The sequence below is a fragment of the Salvelinus fontinalis genome, chromosome 18, assembly GCF_029448725.1.
Source record: "Salvelinus fontinalis isolate EN_2023a chromosome 18, ASM2944872v1, whole genome shotgun sequence".
NCBI classification, from domain to species: Eukaryota; Metazoa; Chordata; class Actinopteri; order Salmoniformes; family Salmonidae; genus Salvelinus; species Salvelinus fontinalis.
The window spans coordinates 52,372,116-52,391,501 of NC_074682.1; the positions used below are offsets into that span (position 1 = coordinate 52,372,116).

At 45.7% G+C, this 19,386-nt stretch overlaps 1 protein-coding gene across 1 annotated transcript in view; it reads left to right on the forward strand.

The window, feature by feature from the left end:
• The window catches only part of asic1b (acid-sensing (proton-gated) ion channel 1b), a 382,118-nt gene that overhangs the window by 25,224 nt on the left and 337,508 nt on the right, over positions 1 to 19,386 (forward strand). The gene's annotated exons all lie outside the window — the stretch shown is intronic.

Here is a 19,386-nt window from a genome sequence, read left to right on the forward strand (position 1 = left end):
TTCAGGATGCCGTTCAGGATGTTGTTCAGGATGCCGTTCAGGTTGCCGTTCAGGTTGCCGTTCAGGATGCCGTTCAGGTTGCCGTTCAGGTTGTCGTTCAGGATGCCGTTCAGGATGTTGTTCAGTTTGCCGTTCAGGATGCCGTTCAGGTTGCCGTTCAGGATGCCGTTCAGGTTGCCGTTCAGGTTGTCGTTCAGGATGCCGTTCAGGATGCCGTTCAGGATGTTGTTCAGTTTGCCGTTCAGGATGCCGTTCAGGTTGCCGTTCAGGATGCCGTTCAGGATGCCGTTCAGGATGCCGTTCAGGTTGCCGTTCAGGATGCCGTTTCAGGATGTTGTTCAGGATGTCGTTCAGGATGCCGTTCAGGATGTTGTTCAGGATGCCGTTCAGGATGTTGTTCAGGATGCCGTTCAGGATGTTGTTCAGGATGCCGTTCAGGATGTTGTTCAGGATGCCGTTCAGGTTGCCGTTCAGGATGCCGTTCAGGATGCCGTTCAGGATGCCGTTCAGGTTGCTGTTCAGGTTGTTCAGGATGCCGTTCAGGTTGCCGTTCAGGATGCCGTTCAGGATGCCGTTCAGGTTGCCGTTCAGGATGCCGTTCAGGATGCCGTTCAGGTTGCCGTTCAGGAGGCCGTTCAGGAGGCCGTTCAGGTTGCCGTTCAGGATGCCGTTCAGGATGCCGTTCAGGATGCCGTTCAGGAGGCCGTTCAGGATGCCGTTCAGGTTGCCGTTCAGGATGCCGTTCAGGTTGCCGTTCAGGATGTTGTTCAGGATGCCGTTCAGGTTGTCGTTCAGGATGCCGTTCAGGATGCCGTTCAGGATGTTGTTCAGGATGCCGTTCAGGATGTTGTTCAGGATGCCGTTCAGGATGTTGTTCAGGATGCCGTTCAGGATGTTGTTCAGGATGCCGTTCAGGTTGTTCAGGATGCCGTTCAGGTTGCCGTTCAGGATGCCGTTCAGGTTGCCGTTCAGGATGCCGTTCAGGTTGCCGTTCAGGTTGCCGTTCAGGTTGCCGTTCAGGTTGCCGTTCAGGTTGCCGTTCAGGATGCCGTTCAGGATGCCGTTCAGGTTGCTGTTCAGGTTGCTGTTCAGGATGCCGTTCAGGATGCCGTTCAGGATGCCGTTCAGGATGTTGTTCAGGATGCCGTTCAGGTTGTTCAGGATGCCGTTCAGGATGCCGTTCAGGATGCCGTTCATGTTGCCATTCAGTTTGCCGTTCAGGTTGTTCAGGATGTTGTTCAGGATGCCGTTCATGTTGCCATTCAGTTTGCCGTTCAGGTTGTTCAGGTTGCCGTTCAGGTTGCCGTTTAGGATGCCGTTCAGGATGCCGTTCAGGATGCCGTTCAGGTTGCCGTTCAGGCTGCCGTTCAGGTTGCCGTTCAGGCTGCCGTTCAGGATGCCGTTCAGGTTGCCGTTCAGGTTGCTGTTCAGGTTGCCATTCAGGTTGCCGTTCAGGTTGTTCAGGATGCCGTTCAGGATGTTGTTCAGGATGCCGTTCAGGTTGCCGTTCAGGTTGTTGTTCAGGTTGCCGTTCAGGTTGTTGTTCAGGTTGCCATTCAGGTTGCCGTTCAGGCCTCACTTCCTTCAGCAAGTTGTTCATCAAGCCCACACCTCACCCCTCTCAGCTTTGGCAAGGCACTACAGGTCTTTAAACCTTGGGTCGAGTGCTGTACCGATCTTTAGCCACATGACGTTGGTGTTTTCCAACATCTGCTGTGAATGTCAGCTTGAATCTTACCACGTAGGCAGGGTCATTATTGGAGCTCTCTATCATCCGCAAGAGATGGCACAAAGCAGGCAATCTAGAGGAAAAATTAACACACACCTATTTAGGCGAGGTGTTGGCTAGCGGAGTGGAACACTTGAAAATAAAGGAGAGCCGCACACTGTAGGAGCTCAGATGCAAAAATGTAATGTCCAACGTTTCGACAGACAAGCTGTCTTCATCAGAGTATAATCACAAACACTGCAGGGTGACTCGTTTATATAGTGTCAAAAGACACACACAGGTGTCTGTAATCATGGCCAAGAGTGGCCTAATATCATTGGTTCATTCTCAAATATTAAAATGACATACAAAGAACAACATACAAAAAACAAATGGATAGCATACGATCATAGATTCAATTTAGACTACATAAGCCTACAAACAATTACAATGGCAAAGTCACAAGAATCCCAAGAATGGCTTCAGATCAATGTCTACGTTGAGACCGAAGGGAGCAAGGGTCTTTAAGTTAAAGATCCAGGCAGCCTCTCGTTTTAACAATAAATTATCAAGGTCACCCCCTCTCCTAGGGAGGGTGACATGTTCGATGCCAATATAACGCAGAGACGAAATCGAGTGGCCTGCCTCCAAAAAGTGGGCCGCAACTGGGTAAGTCAAGTTTTTGCACCTGATGGTGCTACGATGCTCTGAGATACGTACTTTTAATTCACACTTTGTTTTACCCACATAATTTTTTACCACAAGGACAAGTTATAAGATAAATAACTGCCTTAGTGGAGCATGTGATAACACCTTTGATTTGGATCTGTTTGGGGGTGTTTGAAGGATCTACATTTATAAGTGCCATTGCATTGAGCACAGCCATTACACTTATAATTTCCACCCAGTAGGGGCGCAAATAGACGTTGTTCAGGAATATCTTGGGGTGGTAAATCAGAATGTACTAATCGGTCTCTGAGATTTCTGCCCCGCGAGAATACGACCAAGGGAAGGTCCGAAAACACACAAAGCAGGCAATACCACTGAGCAGGAAAAGTACTGCTCTCCTTCCATGAGTTCCGTCAAGTACCTGCAGTAGAAGATAATTACAAATCATTTTATTCAATTGTGAGAGACTTGTTACACAGACACGCTCACACTCTCTCACTCACTCACACGCTCACACACACATACTTTCTCTCACGCACACACACTCACACACACACACACACACACACGCTCACACACACATACTTTCTCTCACTCACTCACACGCTCACACACACATACTTTCTCTCACGCACACACACTCACACACACACACACACACACGCTCACACACACATACTTTCTCTCACGCACACACTGTCACACTCACACTCACTCTCTCACTCTCACTCACACACACACACACACACACACACACACACACGCTCACACACACATACTTTCTCTCACGCACACACTGTCACACTCACACTCACTCTCTCTCTCACACACACACACACACACACACACACACACACACACACACACACACACACACACACACACACACACACACACACACACACACACACACACACACACACACACACACACACACACACACACACACACACACACACTTATTATTATAAAAGTGTGATAATGATGATTACCTACAGGGCTCCAGTAGTGTCTCCACCTTCTACAGTTTCTCCAGTTCAGCTGTGGTTGGCATGGTGATGTTGGTTTTCTGTTGGGCCAGAGCATCTCTCGGTGGTTGTTGGTTTCTGTGCACACCCTTGACCATTGCCAGAGTGGAATTCCATGTTATTGTGACGTCTTGTACGAGGGATTCTTTTTGTTGCCCATTTGCAACTTGCTGTCTTCCTAACTCTGCAGCATTTGGTGGGCTGTGTTTAAAATGCCCAACAACTTTCTGGCATTTGACTAGAGCATTGTTAAACCCGCTGTTCTGTAGGGACACTGTGACGGGCTTTTGACTAGAGCATTGTCAAACCCACTGTTCTGTAGGGACACTGTGACGGGCTTTTGTAGGATGTGCACAGTGCAGGGCATGTCTTCAAAAGGCAGGTGTCTCGCAGCTGGAATCCTGTTCTGTGCACTGTTAGTGCCAAGTGTTGTAACTTTCTGTTAAATGTCGCACTGCTTTGCTCAGGCTCAGCGCACGTTTCAGCGTTCAGTGTCTTCTGCTTTCATTACAGTCAGAGAGAGAGAGAGAGTGAATGCAGTTTCCAATTTTCATTGACGTAGTGCTCTGTAGTTGTGTTTTACTCATCAAAGTCCGATGTTCTCCTGTGAGAGCAACAGCCGTTGCATGTTTCACCTTCTCCGCTTTCGTAGCCCTCACGTTTCCATTCAGTTAGTGTATTATTGTAACGATGGTGAATCTCGAGGGTAAATCATACGTTGAGTCCATATGTAAAGAATTCCAATTGGTACAATATGTTACACATTTGTAAGTGCGATCTCTTTAAAATACAGCATTTCTCAGTCTGGTCTGTAAACTCTGTGAAGCTAGGTGCCCTCCGTTGGCTATATCAACACAGAGCATCCCTGTACTGTAGCATAGAGCACCAGACTCTACCTTCAGGTTACCTGTAGTCTCTGTAGTCTAGCATAGAGCACCAGCCTCTACCTTCAGGTCACCTGTAGTCTCTGTAGTCTAGCATAGAGCACCAGACTCTATCTTCAGGTTACCTGTAGTCTCTGTAGTCTAGCATAGAGCACCAGACTCTATCATCAGGTTACCTGTAGTCTCTGTAGTCTAGCATAGAGCTCCAGACTCTATCTTCAGGATACCTGTAGTCTCTGTAGTCTAGCATAGAGCACCAGACTCTATCTTCAGGATACCTGTAGTCTCTGTAGTCTAGCATAGAGCACCAGACTCTATCTTCAGGATACCTGTAGTCTCTGTAGTCTAGCATAGAGCACCAGACTCTACCTTCAGGATACCTGTAGTCTCTGTAGTCTAGCATAGAGCACCAGCCTCTACCTTCAGGTTACCTGTAGTCTCTGTAGTCTAGCATAGAGCTCCAGACTCTATCTTCAGGATACCTGTAGTCTCTGTAGTCTAGCATAGAGCACCAGACTCTATCTTCAGGATACCTGTAGTCTCTGTAGTCTAGCATAGAGCACCAGACTCTATCTTCAGGACACCTGTAGTCTCTGTAGTCTAGCATAGAGCACCAGCCTCTACCTTCAGGTTACCTGTAGTCTCTGTAGTCTAGCATAGAGCACCAGACTCTATCTTCAGGATACCTGTAGTCTCTGTAGTCTAGCATAGAGCACCAGCCTCTACCTTCAGGTTACCTGTAGTCTCTGTAGTCTAGCATAGAGCAGCAGACTCTACCTTCAGGTTACCTGTAGTCTCTGTACTGTAGCATAGAGCACCAGACTCTATCTTCAGGTTACCTGTAGTCTCTGTAGTCTAGCATAGAGCACCAGACTCTACCTTCAGGTTACCTGTAGTCTCTGTACTGTAGCATAGAGCACCAGACTCTACCTTCAGGTTACCTGTAGTCTCTGTAGTCTAGCATAGAGCACCAGACTCTATCTTCAGGATACCTGTAGTCTCTGTAGTCTAGCATAGAGCACCAGCCTCTACCTTCAGGTTACCTGTAGTCTCTGTAGTCTAGCATAGAGCACCAGCCTCTACCTTCAGGTTACCTGTAGTCTCTGTAGTCTAGCATAGAGCACCAGACTCTACCTTCAGGTTACCTGTAGTCTCTGTAGTCTAGCATAGAGCACCAGACTCTACCTTCAGGTTACCTGTAGTCTCTGTAGTCTAGCATAGAGCTCCAGACTCTATCTTCAGGATACCTGTAGTCTCTGTACTGTAACATAGAGCACCAGACTCTACCTTCAGGTTACCTGTAGTCTCTGTAGTCTAGCATAGAGCACCAGACTCTACCTTCAGGATACCTGTAGTCTCTGTAGTCTAGCATAGAGCACCAGACTCTACCTTCAGGATACCTGTAGTCTCTGTAGTCTAGCATAGAGCACCAGACTCTACCTTCAGGTTACCTGTAGTCTCTGTAGTCTAGCATAGAGCACCAGACTCTACCTTCAGGATACCTGTAGTCTCTGTAGTCTAGCATAGAGCACCAGACTCTACCTTCAGGTTACCTGTAGTCTCTGTAGTCTAGCATAGAGCACCAGACTCTACCTTCAGGATACCTGTAGTCTCTGTAGTCTAGCATAGAGCTCCAGACTCTACCTTCAGGTTACCTGTAGTCTCTGTAGTCTAGCATAGAGCACCAGACTCTACCTTCAGGATACCTGTAGTCTCTGTAGTCTAGCATAGAGCACCAGACTCTACCTTCAGGATACCTGTAGTCTCTGTAGTCTAGCATAGAGCACCAGCCTCTACCTTCAGGTTACCTGTAGTCTCTGTAGTCTAGCATAGAGCACCAGACTCTACCTTCAGGTTACCTGTAGTCTCTGTAGTCTAGCATAGAGCACCAGACTCTATCTTCAGGATACCTGTAGTCTCTGTACTGTAGCATAGAGCACCAGACTCTACCTTCAGGTTACCTGTAGTCTCTGTAGTCTAGCATAGAGCACCAGACTCTACCTTCAGGTTACCTGTAGTCTCTGTAGTCTAGCATAGAGCACCAGACTCTATCTTCAGGATACCTGTAGTCTCTGTAGTCTAGCATAGAGCACCAGCCTCTACCTTCAGGTTACCTGTAGTCTCTGTAGTCTAGCATAGAGCACCAGCCTCTACCTTCAGGTTACCTGTAGTCTAGCATAGAGCACCAGACTCTACCTTCAGGTTACCTGTAGTCTCTGTAGTCTAGCATAGAGCACCAGACTCTACCTTCAGGTTACCTGTAGTCTCTGTAGTCTAGCATAGAGCTCCAGACTCTATCTTCAGGATACCTGTAGTCTCTGTACTGTAGCATAGAGCACCAGACTCTACCTTCAGGTTACCTGTAGTCTCTGTAGTCTAGCATAGAGCACCAGACTCTACCTTCAGGATACCTGTAGTCTCTGTAGTCTAGCATAGAGCACCAGACTCTACCTTCAGGATACCTGTAGTCTCTGTAGTCTAGCATAGAGCACCAGACTCTACCTTCAGGTTACCTGTAGTCTCTGTAGTCTAGCATAGAGCACCAGACTCTACCTTCAGGATACCTGTAGTCTCTGTAGTCTAGCATAGAGCACCAGACTCTACCTTCAGGTTACCTGTAGTCTCTGTAGTCTAGCATAGAGCACCAGACTCTACCTTCAGGATACCTGTAGTCTCTGTAGTCTAGCATAGAGCTCCAGACTCTACCTTCAGGTTACCTGTAGTCTCTGTAGTCTAGCATAGAGCACCAGACTCTACCTTCAGGATACCTGTAGTCTCTGTAGTCTAGCATAGAGCACCAGACTCTACCTTCAGGTTACCTGTAGTCTCTGTAGTCTAGCATAGAGCACCAGCCTCTACCTTCAGGTTACCTGTAGTCTCTGTAGTCTAGCATAGAGCACCAGACTCTACCTTCAGGTTACCTGTAGTCTCTGTAGTCTAGCATAGAGCACCAGACTCTACCTTCAGGTTACCTGTAGTCTCTGTAGTCTAGCATAGAGCTCCAGACTCTATCTTCAGGATACCTGTAGTCTCTGTACTGTAGCATAGAGCACCAGACTCTACCTTCAGGTTACCTGTAGTCTCTGTAGTCTAGCATAGAGCACCAGACTCTACCTTCAGGATACCTGTAGTCTCTGTAGTCTAGCATAGAGCACCAGACTCTACCTTCAGGATACCTGTAGTCTCTGTACTGTAGCATAGAGCACCAGACTCTACCTTCAGGTTACCTGTAGTCTCTGTAGTCTAGCATAGAGCACCAGACTCTACCTTCAGGATACCTGTAGTCTCTGTAGTCTAGCATAGAGCACCAGACTCTACCTTCAGGATACCTGTAGTCTCTGTAGTCTAGCATAGAGCACCAGACTCTACCTTCAGGTTACCTGTAGTCTCTGTAGTCTAGCATAGAGCACCAGACTCTACCTTCAGGATACCTGTAGTCTCTGTAGTCTAGCATAGAGCACCAGACTCTACCTTCAGGTTACCTGTAGTCTCTGTAGTCTAGCATAGAGCACCAGACTCTACCTTCAGGATACCTGTAGTCTCTGTAGTCTAGCATAGAGCTCCAGACTCTACCTTCAGGTTACCTGTAGTCTCTGTAGTCTAGCATAGAGCACCAGACTCTACCTTCAGGATACCTGTAGTCTCTGTAGTCTAGCATAGAGCACCAGACTCTACCTTCAGGTTACCTGTAGTCTCTGTAGTCTAGCATAGAGCACCAGCCTCTACCTTCAGGTTACCTGTAGTCTCTGTAGTCTAGCATAGAGCACCAGACTCTACCTTCAGGTTACCTGTAGTCTCTGTAGTCTAGCATAGAGCACCAGACTCTACCTTCAGGTTACCTGTAGTCTCTGTAGTCTAGCATAGAGCACCAGACTCTACCTTCAGGTTACCTGTAGTCTCTGTAGTCTAGCATAGAGCACCAGACTCTACCTTCAGGATACCTGTAGTCTCTGTAGTCTAGCATAGAGCACCAGACTCTACCTTCAGGATACCTGTAGTCTCTGTAGTCTAGCATAGAGCACCAGCCTCTACCTTCAGGTTACCTGTAGTCTCTGTAGTCTAGCATAGAGCACCAGACTCTACCTTCAGGTTACCTGTAGTCTCTGTAGTCTAGCATAGAGCACCAGACTCTATCTTCAGGATACCTGTAGTCTCTGTACTGTAGCATAGAGCACCAGACTCTACCTTCAGGTTACCTGTAGTCTCTGTAGTCTAGCATAGAGCACCAGACTCTACCTTCAGGTTACCTGTAGTCTCTGTAGTCTAGCATAGAGCACCAGACTCTATCTTCAGGATACCTGTAGTCTCTGTAGTCTAGCATAGAGCACCAGCCTCTACCTTCAGGTTACCTGTAGTCTCTGTAGTCTAGCATAGAGCACCAGCCTCTACCTTCAGGTTACCTGTAGTCTCTGTAGTCTAGCATAGAGCACCAGACTCTACCTTCAGGTTACCTGTAGTCTCTGTAGTCTAGCATAGAGCACCAGACTCTACCTTCAGGTTACCTGTAGTCTCTGTAGTCTAGCATAGAGCTCCAGACTCTATCTTCAGGATACCTGTAGTCTCTGTACTGTAGCATAGAGCACCAGACTCTACCTTCAGGTTACCTGTAGTCTCTGTAGTCTAGCATAGAGCACCAGACTCTACCTTCAGGATACCTGTAGTCTCTGTAGTCTAGCATAGAGCACCAGACTCTACCTTCAGGATACCTGTAGTCTCTGTAGTCTAGCATAGAGCACCAGACTCTACCTTCAGGTTACCTGTAGTCTCTGTAGTCTAGCATAGAGCACCAGACTCTACCTTCAGGATACCTGTAGTCTCTGTAGTCTAGCATAGAGCACCAGACTCTACCTTCAGGTTACCTGTAGTCTCTGTAGTCTAGCATAGAGCACCAGACTCTACCTTCAGGATACCTGTAGTCTCTGTAGTCTAGCATAGAGCTCCAGACTCTACCTTCAGGTTACCTGTAGTCTCTGTAGTCTAGCATAGAGCACCAGACTCTACCTTCAGGATACCTGTAGTCTCTGTAGTCTAGCATAGAGCACCAGACTCTACCTTCAGGTTACCTGTAGTCTCTGTAGTCTAGCATAGAGCACCAGCCTCTACCTTCAGGTTACCTGTAGTCTCTGTAGTCTAGCATAGAGCACCAGACTCTACCTTCAGGTTACCTGTAGTCTCTGTAGTCTAGCATAGAGCACCAGACTCTACCTTCAGGTTACCTGTAGTCTCTGTAGTCTAGCATAGAGCTCCAGACTCTATCTTCAGGATACCTGTAGTCTCTGTACTGTAGCATAGAGCACCAGACTCTACCTTCAGGTTACCTGTAGTCTCTGTAGTCTAGCATAGAGCACCAGACTCTACCTTCAGGATACCTGTAGTCTCTGTAGTCTAGCATAGAGCACCAGACTCTACCTTCAGGATACCTGTAGTCTCTGTACTGTAGCATAGAGCACCAGACTCTACCTTCAGGTTACCTGTAGTCTCTGTAGTCTAGCATAGAGCACCAGACTCTACCTTCAGGATACCTGTAGTCTCTGTAGTCTAGCATAGAGCACCAGACTCTACCTTCAGGATACCTGTAGTCTCTGTAGTCTAGCATAGAGCACCAGACTCTACCTTCAGGTTACCTGTAGTCTCTGTAGTCTAGCATAGAGCACCAGACTCTACCTTCAGGATACCTGTAGTCTCTGTAGTCTAGCATAGAGCACCAGACTCTACCTTCAGGTTACCTGTAGTCTCTGTAGTCTAGCATAGAGCACCAGACTCTACCTTCAGGATACCTGTAGTCTCTGTAGTCTAGCATAGAGCTCCAGACTCTACCTTCAGGTTACCTGTAGTCTCTGTAGTCTAGCATAGAGCACCAGACTCTACCTTCAGGATACCTGTAGTCTCTGTAGTCTAGCATAGAGCACCAGACTCTACCTTCAGGTTACCTGTAGTCTCTGTAGTCTAGCATAGAGCACCAGACTCTACCTTCAGGATACCTGTAGTCTCTGTAGTCTAGTATAGAGCACCAGCCTCTACCTTCAGGTTACCTGTAGTCTCTGTAGTCTAGCATAGAGCACCAGCCTCTACCTTCAGGTTACCTGTAGTCTCTGTAGTCTAGCATAGAGCACCAGACTCTACCTTCAGGATACCTGTAGTCTCTGTAGTCTAGCATAGAGCTCCAGACTCTATCTTCAGGTTACCTGTAGTCTCTGTAGTCTAGCATAGAGCACCAGCCTCTACCTTCAGGATACCTGTAGTCTCTGTAGTCTAGCATAGAGCACCAGCCTCTACCTTCAGGTTACCTGTAGTCTCTGTAGTCTAGCATAGAGCACCAGCCTCTACCTTCAGGTTACCTGTAGTCTCTGTAGTCTAGCATAGAGCACCAGACTCTACCTTCAGGTTACCTGTAGTCTCTGTAGTCTAGCATAGAGCACCAGACTCTACCTTCAGGTTACCTGTAGTCTCTGTAGTCTAGCATAGAGCACCAGCCTCTACCTTCAGGTTACCTGTAGTCTCTGTAGTCTAGCATAGAGCACCAGACTCTACCTTCAGGATACCTGTAGTCTCTGTAGTCTAGCATAGAGCACCAGACTCTACCTTCAGGTTACCTGTAGTCTCTGTAGTCTAGCATAGAGCACCAGCCTCTACCTTCAGGTTACCTGTAGTCTCTGTAGTCTAGCATAGAGCACCAGACTCTACCTTCAGGTTACCTGTAGTCTCTGTAGTCTAGCATAGAGCACCAGACTCTACCTTCAGGTTACCTGTAGTCTCTGTAGTCTAGCATAGAGCACCAGACTCTACCTTCAGGTTACCTGTAGTCTCTGTAGTCTAGCATAGAGCTCCAGACTCTACCTTCAGGTTACCTGTAGTCTCTGTAGTCTAGCATAGAGCACCAGACTCTACCTTCAGGTTACCTGTAGTCTCTGTAGTCTAGCATAGAGCACCAGACTCTACCTTCAGGTCACCTGTAGTCTCTGTAGTCTAGCATAGAGCACCAGCCTCTACCTTCAGGTTACCTGTAGTCTCTGTAGTCTAGCATAGAGCACCAGACTCTACCTTCAGGTCACCTGTAGTCTCTGTAGTCTAGCATAGAGCACCAGACTCTACCTTCAGGATACCTGTAGTCTCTGTAGTCTAGCATAGAGCACCAGACTCTACCTTCAGGTTACCTGTAGTCTCTGTAGTCTAGCATAGAGCACCAGACTCTACCTTCAGGTTACCTGTAGTCTCTGTAGTCTAGCATAGAGCACCAGACTCTACCTTCAGGTTACCTGTAGTCTAGCATAGAGCAGCAGACTCTACCTTCAGGTTACCTGTAGTCTCTGTAGTCTAGCATAGAGCACCAGACTCTACCTTCAGGTTACCTGTAGTCTAGCATAGAGCACCAGACTCTACCTTCAGGTTACCTGTAGTCTCTGTAGTCTAGCATAGAGCTCCAGACTCTACCTTCAGGTTACCTGTAGTCTCTGTAGTCTAGCATAGAGCACCAGACTCTACCTTCAGGTTACCTGTAGTCTCTGTAGTCTAGCATAGAGCACCAGCCTCTACCTTCAGGTTACCTGTAGTCTCTGTAGTCTAGCATAGAGCACCAGCCTCTACCTTCAGGTTACCTGTAGTCTCTGTAGTCTAGCATAGAGCACCAGCCTCTACCTTCAGGTTACCTGTAGTCTCTGTAGTCTAGCATAGAGCACCAGCCTCTACCTTCAGGTTACCTGTAGTATCTGTACTGTAGCATAGAGCACCAGACTGACAGCTCTGACCTCTGTGTATTACATGACCTTTAAGCTGTAATGGATTTATCTGATCCTCAGAAGGTCCTGTGGTGGAGCTGCACTTTAAAACATCCTTTTTACCTCAGTGTTGGTGCACTTTAAACCATCTTCTATATACAGTGCTGTGAAAAAGTATCCTCCCCCCCCTTTCTAATTTTCTCTACTTTTGCATATTTTTGATACGGAATAGTACCAGATCTTCAACCTAATATTAGATAAAGTGAACCTGAGTGAACAAATAACACAACAATTACATACGTATTTCATGAACAAAGTAATGCAACACCCAATGCCCCTGTGTGAAAAAGTAATTGCCCCCCTTACAATCAATAACTGCTTGTGTCTCCTTTAGCTGCAATGACTCCAACCAAAATCTTCCTGTAGTTGCTGATCAGTCTCTCACGTCTCTGTGGAGGAATTTTGGCCCACTTTTCCATGCAGAACTGCTGTAACACAGCGACATTCATGGGTTTTCATGCATGAACTGCTCGTTTCAAGTCCTGCCACAACATCTCAATTGGGATTAGGTCTGGACTTCGACTAGGCCATTCCAAAACTTTTTGTTGCTTTTTAACCATTTTCATGTAGACTTGATTGTGTTACCCTCGCACATTGACTCGTTACCGGTACCCCCTGTATATAGCCTCGTTATTGTTATTTTATTGTGTTACTTTTTATTATTTTTTACTTTAGTTTATTTAGTAAATATTTTTCTTAATTCTTTCTTGAACTGCAGTGTTGGTTCAGGGTTTGTAAGTAAGCATTTCACGGTAAGGTTTGTTCACCTGTATTCGGTGCATGTGACATCAGTTGATTTGATTGGATCATTATCTTGCTGCATGGCCCAACAGCGTTTCAGCTTCAGCTCACAGACAGATGGCCTGACATTCTCCTGTAGAATTCTCTGATACAGAGCAGGATTCATGGTTCCTTCTATTAAGGCAAGTCGTCCAGGTCCTGAGGGAGCAAAGCATCCCCAAACCGTCACACTGCCACCACCATGCTTGACCGTTGGTATGAGGTTCTTACTGTGGAAGGCAGTGTTTGGTGTTCGACGGGCGCAATGGGACCTATGTCGTCCAAAAAGTTATACTTTTGAATCATCTGTCCAAGATTCTTGATGATCATCCAGGTGCTTCCCGGTGATTTTTGGCAAACTTGACTCAACTTTTTGGACGACATTGGTCCCATTATGCCTATACATTTTTTGGGGGTTATTTGTAAACTCAGGTTCCCTTTATCTAATATTATGTTGTCGTTAAAGATCTGACAACATTCAGTATCAAAAATATGTAAAAATTGAGAAAATCAGAAAGGGGGCAAATACTTTTTCACTGCACTGTTCGCTCATCGTTGGTGCACTACACTTTAAAATATCCTCTTTACCTTGTCGGATTGGTGTGGCTCATATTTATCCTTTATTTGACCTGTGTTTATAGACGTTGCAGAAACACCTCTCTCAGTGGAATGAAGCAATCTGCATAAAGTAACACTGTCTTCTTCTGATGCTTAAAGTAAAACAGTAAAGTGATGTGAAAAGGGATGTGATGAATGGGGTCGTGACACGTTTCAAAATACTTGTTGACTTTGAGATTGGTGTCATTGCAGTAGTGAAGAGATCTGCAGTTCGCTTTCCGTTTGAATGAAGGCAACCAATTACCTTGATTTGGCTTGATATTATTGTCAGTGCTTCGTTGAGTGCTTCCCCTACTATGAATAAAAATCCATTCAAATGAAATGATATGATTGATGTGAAATGCAAGGCACGCAGGTGTATCTTTCATCTAAGAGCTGTACCACTAACTTGTTTAATCAACTGCCAAAAGTATCAGCCCACATCAAGTGACCTGACATGACTTCCTGTGTCTGCTACAAGGATACCGCTGTGGCTCTCCTCTTCCTCCCTCTCCTCCTCTTGCTCCCTCTCCTCCTCTTCCTCCCTCCCTCTTCTCCTCTTCCTCTCTCTCCTCCTCTTCCTCTCCTTTCCCTCTCCTCTCCTTCTCCTTACCTTCTCCTCTTCTATCCCTGCCTTTCACTGTCTCTCTGCTGAGGTAAAATCCCACAGTCTGAACCACACACTTCTCCCTATGGCCCTTAAAGTGTACTGCCAGGTACCATAATGTAGTCTTTAGTCTGATGTATGGGTCCCAGTAGTAATGTGCTGATATGATGTGTCTGTGTTCGGTTGTGCTAACGGGGAATGTAAGGTATGGCTAACAGTTCAGCAGAGACCACTATGTGTCCCGAATGGCACCCTATTCCCTACATAGTTCACTACTTTTGACCAAAACCCTGGTCAAAAGCAGTGCACTAAAAAGTAGTGCACTTGTGTTAGTGAATGTGATGTGATTTGGGACTTTGGCCTAATGTTGTGGAAAGAGTCATCCTTTGCTGCCTAACCTATTCAGTATCCACTGGGGCTCATAGAAGCAGTGAAACTTCTGCATGCTTATGCAAATGTATGCGCACATGCACGCACGCGCGCACACACACACACACACACACACACACACACACACACACACGTATAGATGTGTGGTTTTCAGTGTAAATCGATTCCATCAGCTTGAAAATTACAGCAACTGAACTGAAGAAAAATAAACTGTAACGGCAGGTTTCCTCCTCTTCGTCTGAGGAGGAGGTGTAGCAGGGATCGGACCAAGACGCAGCGTGGTAAGTGTCCATGTTTTAATATAATAAACTGAACATGACACAATACAAAATAACAAAGAGAATCTAACCGAAAACAGTCCCGTGTGGCACAAACACTGACCCAGGAAACAATCACCCACAAAATACCCAAAGAACATGGCTGCCTAAATATGGTTCCCAATCAGAGACAACGATAAACACCTGCCTCTAATTGAGAACCAATCTAGGCAACCATAGACTTACATAAACACCTAGAATGAACACAACCCCATAAATCTACAAAAAAAAACCTAGACAGTACAAACACCCTAGACGAGACAAAAACAAACAAACCACCCTCGTCACACCCTGACCTAACCAAAATATTTAAAGAAAACAAAGAATACTCAGGTCAGGGCGTGACATAAACATATTATTTGTTTTAATTTACCATTTTGTATCTGCTATCTTTTTTGTATGTTTTGCCCTTTCAAACTGTGTATACTTCTATATGATAGTAATTGTACTTTCCCTTTAGCATCAGTCCTCCATGTTGCTTGATGATACACGAGGCCAGTAGGTTTAAGTCTATATATAAATGTCCATTTCACGTCCTACTTAAAGCTAGCAGCAGCATTTTGGTGAAGTGGTCTCGTCCTGATTTATATGTCCTTGGATGTCTGTGTGGTCCATCCATCTCTCCTCTATAACCACTTGCACCCTGACTTTGTTCATGAAACAGACAAGACACACTTACATTCCCCTGATTCCCCTGATCACAGCCAACAAACATATTTTATAGTAAGAATTAATATAATGAATTATAACAGAATAAAATATAATTAATTAATATTTTTCCCTCAACTTGAGTTTCACAGAACGTGTGGAACTGCTGTCATATAACAAAAACATTTTATTGAGAAACTGAGCCCCTGTCCTCATTTTTAAGCCCATGTCCTCATTCGCTATAAAAGCATTAGAATCTTCTCTTTCCGATCGTGTAAAGAAATAACAAATCTGACCTGGATGAACGGTTGTCGGAGGGTTCTAGAAAGTACCTTTATTTCTCTAATCCAGGTTGGATGTGACCATCGCACTCGCTTCCTCTCCCTTCAAACTCCCCAGCAGTTATCTTGGCTGAAGACAGACAGACTCCTAGCCATGTGATGTTTTTAAGTTAGAAACGTATGCGTATTAACCCATGTATTCACTTAATATAAGGGCCTGTAGATATTTACCTGTCAAAATCCAGATTAAACTATGAGATGGAAGTTCCCCCAGGCTAAATGAGATGGAAGTTCCCCCAGGCTAAATGAGATGGAAGTTCCCCCAGGCTAAATGAGATGGAAGTTCCCCCAGGCTAAATGAGATGGAAGTTCCCCCAGGCTAAATGAGATGGAAGTTCCCCCAGGCTAAATGAGATGGAAGTTCCCACCAGGCTAAATGAGATGGAAGTTCCCCCGGGCTAAATGAGATGGAAGTTCCCCCGGGCTAAATGAGATGGAAGTTCCCCCGGGCTAAATGAGATGGAAGTTCCCCCGGGCTAAATGAGATGGAAGTTCCCCCAGGCTAAATGAGATGGAAGTTCCCCCAGGCTAAATGAGATGGAAGTTCCCCCAGGCTAAATGAGATGGAAGTTCCCCCGGGCTAAATGAGATGGAAGTTCCCCCGGGCTAAATGAGATGGAAGTTCCCCCGGGCTAAATGAGATGGAAGTTCCCCCGGGCTAGATGAGATGGAAGTTCCCCCAGGCTAAATGAGATGGAAGTTCCCCCAGGCTAAATGAGATGGAAGTTCCCCCAGGCTAAATGAGATGGAAGTTCCCCCGGGCTAAATGAGATGGAAGTTCCCCCGGGCTAAATGAGATGGAAGTTCCCCCGGGCTAAATGAGATGGAAGTTCCCCCGGGCTAAATGAGATGGAAGTTCCCCCAGGCTAAATGAGATGGAAGTTCCCCCAGGCTAAATGAGATGGAAGTTCCCCCAGGCTAAATGAGATGGAAGTTCCCCCAGGCTAAATGAGATGGAAGTTCCCCCGGGCTAAATGAGATGGAAGTTCCCCCGGGCTAAATGAGATGGAAGTTCCCCCGGGCTAAATGAGATGGAAGTTCCCCCGGGCTAAATGAGATGGAAGTTCCCCCGGGCTAAATGAGATGGAAGTTCCCCCGGGCTAAATGCTAAGGCAGTTCTACATCAGTCGACTAGAACAGCTCAAGGACAGAACTACACATTTAAATGGAGAGGATAATGCCTTTAAAGCATTTCTGGGAAGCTTTGTGATTGACAAGGAGAAGTTTGAACATTCTATTGTTGTCTGACATCAAACTTCTCCTTGTCAATCACAAAGCTTCACAGAAATGCTTTAAAGGTATTCATCCTCTCCATTTAAAAATGTGTAGTTCTGTCCTTTGAAATTGTTGCATGTTGACGTTTATATTTTTGTTCAGTATAAATAACGTGTACACAAGTGATTATGAAATGTTTTCATAGAAGCTTCATAGAAACAGAGACAGCATGGACAGCTAGCTACAGCTACAAAAAAATACAACAAAGCAAGTGTGTGTGTGTGTGTGTGTGTGTGTGTGTGTGTGTGTGTGTGTGTGTGTGTGTGTGTGTGTGTGTGTGTGTGTGTGTGTGTGTGTGGTACCCCTTTAAAATCAAGTCGGCGATTCTTTGCTGCCTTTTCTTTATACCTGAAAGGTATTGCCGGCAACAAAACCTGTGCTTTTATTTCCGCCAACCGACCTAGTCATGATTGTGGTAATGTATTTAAATGTCCCTCCGTATAAACGCCGCCTTTCATCTGACCGGCTTTGGCACGTCAAATTCAGTAAAACGACATTGGTGGCAGGTTATGGATTATCTTGGCAAAGGAGAAATGCTCACTAACAGGGATGTAAACAAATTTGTGCACAGAATGTGAGAGAAATAAGCTGTTTTTTGTATGGAACATTTCTGGGATCTTTTATTTCAGATCATGAAACATGTTGCGTTTATATTTTTGTTCAGTGTATGTACAGTCGTGGCCAAAAGTTTTGAGAATGACACAAATATAAATTTTCACAATGTCTGCTGCCTCAGTTTGTATGATGGCAATTTGCATATACTCCAGAATGTTATGAAGAGTGATCAGATTAATTGCAATTAATTGCAAAGTCCCTCTTTGCCATGCAAATGAACTGAATCCCCCAAAAACATTTCCACTGCATTTCAGCCCTGCCACAAAAGGACCAGCTGACATCATGTCAGTGATTCGCTCGTTAACACAGGTGTGCATGTTGACGAGGACAAGGCTGGAGATCACTCTGTCATGCTGATTGAGTTTGAATAACAGACTGGAAGCTTCAAAAGGAAAGCGGTGCTTGGAATCATTGTTCTTCCTCTGTCATCCATGTTTACCTGCAAGGAAACATGTGCCGTCATCATTGCTTTGCACAAAAAGGGCTTCACAGGCAGGGATATTGCTGCCAGTAATATTGCACCTAAATCAACCATTTATCAGATCATCAAGAACTTCAAGGAGAGCGGTTCAATTGTTGTGAAGAACGCTTCAGGGCGCCCAAGAAAGTCCAGCAAGTGCCAGGACGGTCTCCTAAAGTTGATTCAGCTGCGGGATCTGGGCACCACCAGTACAGAGCTTGCTCAGGAATGGCAGCAGGCAGGTGTGAGTGCATCTGCATGCACAGTGAGGCGTAGACTTGGAGGATGGCCTGTTGTCAAGAAGGGCAGCAAAGAAGCCACTTCTCTCCAGGAAAAACATCAGGGACAGACTGATATTCTGCAAAGGGTACAGGGATTGGACTGCTGAGGACTGGGGTAAAGTCATTTTCTCTGATGAATCCCCTTTCCGATTTTTTGGGGCATCCGGAAAAAAGCTTGTCCAGAGAAGACAAGGTGAGCGCTACCATCAGTCCTGTGTCATGCCAACAGTAAAGCATCCTGAGACCATTCATGTGTGGGGTTGCTTCTCAGCCAAGGGAGTGGGCTCACTCACAGTTTTGTCTAAGAACACAGCCATGAATAAAGAATGGTACCAATACATCCTCCGAGAGCAACTTCTCCCAACCATCCAGGAACAGTTTGGTGATGAACAATGCCTTTTCCAGCATGATGGAGCACCTTGCCATAAGGCAAAGGTGATAACTAAGTGGTTCGGGGAACAAAACATCGATATTTTGGGTCCATGGCCAGGAAACTCCCCAGACCTTAATACCATTGAGAACTTGTGGTCAATCCTCAAGAGGCGAGTGGACAAACAAAAATCCACAAACTCCAAATATTGATTATGCAAGAATGGGCTGCCATCAGTCAGGATGTGGCCCAGAAGTTAATTGACAGCATGCCAGGGCGGATTGCAGATGTCTTGAAAAAGAAGGGTCAACACTGCAAATATTGACTCTTTGCATCAACTTCATGTAATTGTCAATAAAAGCCTTTGACACTTTATGAAATGCTTGTAATTATACTTCAGTATTCCATAGTAACATCTGACAAAAACTTCTCAAGACACAAGACACTGAGGCAGCAGACTCTGTGAAAATGTATATTCGTCTCATTTCCAAAACTTTTGGCCACGGCTGTACATATATTTGGATAAAGAAATTAAATCACGTTTTTAGATTAAGCCAAAATTGCAGTGGTGTAAGTTTTATTTCTCCTAGTATCTCCTAAATATGGTGCGTTACGGTAATGATAAGCATGTGCATATATTT